Below are 3,105 nucleotides of genomic sequence, written 5' to 3' on the forward strand. Positions count from 1 at the left end.
CCAGAGCCGCCGCCAGACAGGATCTGCCAGAGCCGTCAGAGAGCCAATAAGCTAGCCAGAGCCGTACAGAGAGCCATGAGCAGCCAGAGCCGTCAGAGAGCCCATGAGCAGCGAAGCCAGAGCCGTCAGAGAGCCATGAGCAGCCAGAGCCCGTCAGAGAGCCATGAGCCAGACCCAGAGCTTAGCCAGACATGAGCGTCAGAGCCGTCAGCAGCCATGAGCGTCCAGAGCCGTCAGCCAGCCATGAGTCCAGAGCCGTCAGCCTGCCATGAGCGTCCAGAGCCGTCAGCCTGCCATGAGCGTCCAGACCGTCAGCTGCCATGAGCGTCCAGAGCCGTCAGCCTGCAGGCCAGGCCGTAGCTGCATGCGTCCAGAGCCGTCGCCTGCAGAGGTCCAGAAGCCGTCAGTCGGCATGAGCTGTCCTCAGCCAGAGCGGCTAGTAATTCAGAACTGCCCCTCAGTCCAGAGCTGTCTCTCTGTCCGGAGCTGCCCTTCAGTCCGGAGTTGCCCCTCTATCCTGAGCTACCTCTTTATCCTGAGCTACCTCTCTCTCCTAAGCTATCCCTGCTGTCCTGAGCTATCCCTATGTCTGAGCTACCTTGTCCAGAGCTGTCCTTGATTCTGGTGTTGCCCCTAAATTTAGGTGGGTTATTTGGAGGGTGGTCATTGGTGGGTAGGCTACGGAAGCGGGATTGATTTATGGTGGGGTGGGAACCACGCCCGGAGCCTAAGCCACCACCGTTGGTCAGATGCCCACCCAGACCTCCCTGGACTTTTGGATGATGCGTTCGGAGTACGCATCTTGAGGGGGGGTTATGTCACGTTCCTGACCTGTTTTCTGTTTAGTTTTGTGTGTTAGTTGGTCAGGACGTGAGTTTGGGTGGGCATTCTATGTGTCTGTTTCTATGTTGGTTTAGGGTTGCCTGGTATGGCTCTCAATTGGAGGCAGGTGTTTGGCGTTCCTCCTAATTGAGAGTCATATAGGTAGGCTGTTCCAAGGTTTGTTTGTGGGTGGTTGTCTCCTGTGTCAGTGTTTTCGCACCATACGGGACTGTTACGGTTTGTTCATATTCATGTAGGCTATTTTTCCCTGTTCGTGCGTTCTCGTGTTTATGTATGTTCGTCGTTCAGGTCTGTCTACTTTCGTTTAGTTATTTTGTATCATTATCAAGTATAGTTCGTTTTTCGTCTTGTTCTTTAATAATATTATGGTTGTCACAACCCGCTGCGCCTGGTTCCTCACTACTCCTCCTTTTCGATTGAAGAGGAGGAGGACCGCCGTTACAATGTCGGTTTTTCTAATCCACATATCCAATGAGGGATGGAGGGGGTGAGGTGGAGGGAGTAGATGCTCCTTCCTCTCACGCCTCTTTATTTGACTTTACCCCCACATAGGATAGGGAGAGAAACATTAGAAGGGAAGTTTAACAAGCACACTATCATGCTGTTCTCACGTCTGGTGCAGGGATTTACTTCCCCCAATATTTTGGAAATAACTCCCACACACATGATTTTGCCTACACATTTATTATCAAACATTTAAGTCAGAAATGTCTTTATTTAGTACCCCTACAAACATTAGTCCATCATCTTAAGTCATAGATTAATATATATACTCACTTCTTACATTATTCAGTCTCTACATACATGTACATGCTCACTGCTAAATGATTCCTCTCATTGGTATACTGTAATTCAAAATGGCAAATATTTTGTTCCTTGTGTGCTTTTGATAATTGTGCACATTGTGAATCTTGCAGGGAGTGAACAGTTCAGTGTCCTCATTCGAACTATAATTGTTGGTATCTCCAGGAAAGGGGTTTCACTGAACATTTGTCTCACCAGCTACATGAGGTGGAACATATACAGTAGGGGTTGGGAATGTTTTAAATACTGGGAAGATGCACAATAGCAACCATGTAATCGCACACTACTTATACATGCTTGCGGTTACCTGCCTGGGCCATTCTGACATTGCTGTGAAATTCCACAGGATGACAGAAAGGACACACAATCAGTTAGCAGAAACATCTGTCATGGAGGAACTAGCTTCCTTTATGTGCAATCAGTGAAAGCATTATCATTGTTTTCTCTCAGTAGCACAAGGATGACGCAAGTGAAGTTAGTAATAGTGCTGTAGGTCGGTTATCTTGAATGCAGCAGGTGATCATTATAAAGTCAATTCTGCATCAACATCAAATCAAATCAAGTTTATTTTATATAGCCTTCGTACATCAGCTAATATCTCGAAGTGCTGTACAGACACCCAGCCTAAAACCCCAAACAGCAAGCAATGCAGGTGTAAGAAGCACGGTGGCTAGGAAAAAACTCCTAGAAAAGGCCAAAACCTAGGAAAAACCTAGAGAGGAACCAGGCTATGAGGGGTGCCAGTCCTCTTCTGGCTGTGCTGGGTGGAGATTATAACAGAACTATGCCAAGAATGTCAAAATGTTCAAAGTGACAAGCATGGTCAAATAATAATTATGAATAATTTTCAGTTGGCTTTTCATAGCCGATCATCAAGAAGTTGAAAATAGCAGGTCCGGGAACAGGTGGCGGTTCCATAACCGCAGGCAGAACAGCTGAAACTGGAATAGAGCAAGGCCAGGTGGACTGGGGACAGCAAGGAGCCATCACGCCCGGCAGCCCCGCGACGCACGTCCCAGGCTCAGGTCCTCCGAGAGAGAGAAAGAGAGAGAGAAGGAGAGAAATTAGAGAGAGCCAAGATTTTCAAATGTTCATAAATGACAAGCATGGTCAATAATAATCAGGAATAATGTCAGTTGGCTTTCATAGCCGATCATTAAGAAATTGAAAACAGCCCAGGTCTGAACAGGGTAAGGGGGGTTTTCATAACCGCAGGCAAAACAGTTTGAAACTGGAAGAGTAGCCAGGCCAGGCGGACCTGGTGACAGCAAGGATCATCATGCCGTAGTCCTGACGTATGGTCCTTAGGGCTCGTCCTCCCGTAGAGAGAAAAAAGAGAGAGAAGGAGAATTAGAGAGAGCCAAGATTTTCCAAAATTGTTCATAAAATGACAAGCATGGTCAAATAATAATCAGGAATAAAAGTCAGTTGGCTTTCATAGCCGATCATTAAGAGTTG

Source organism: Salvelinus sp. IW2-2015, unplaced genomic scaffold, assembly GCF_002910315.2.
Source record: "Salvelinus sp. IW2-2015 unplaced genomic scaffold, ASM291031v2 Un_scaffold16562, whole genome shotgun sequence".
NCBI classification, from domain to species: Eukaryota; Metazoa; Chordata; class Actinopteri; order Salmoniformes; family Salmonidae; genus Salvelinus; species Salvelinus sp. IW2-2015.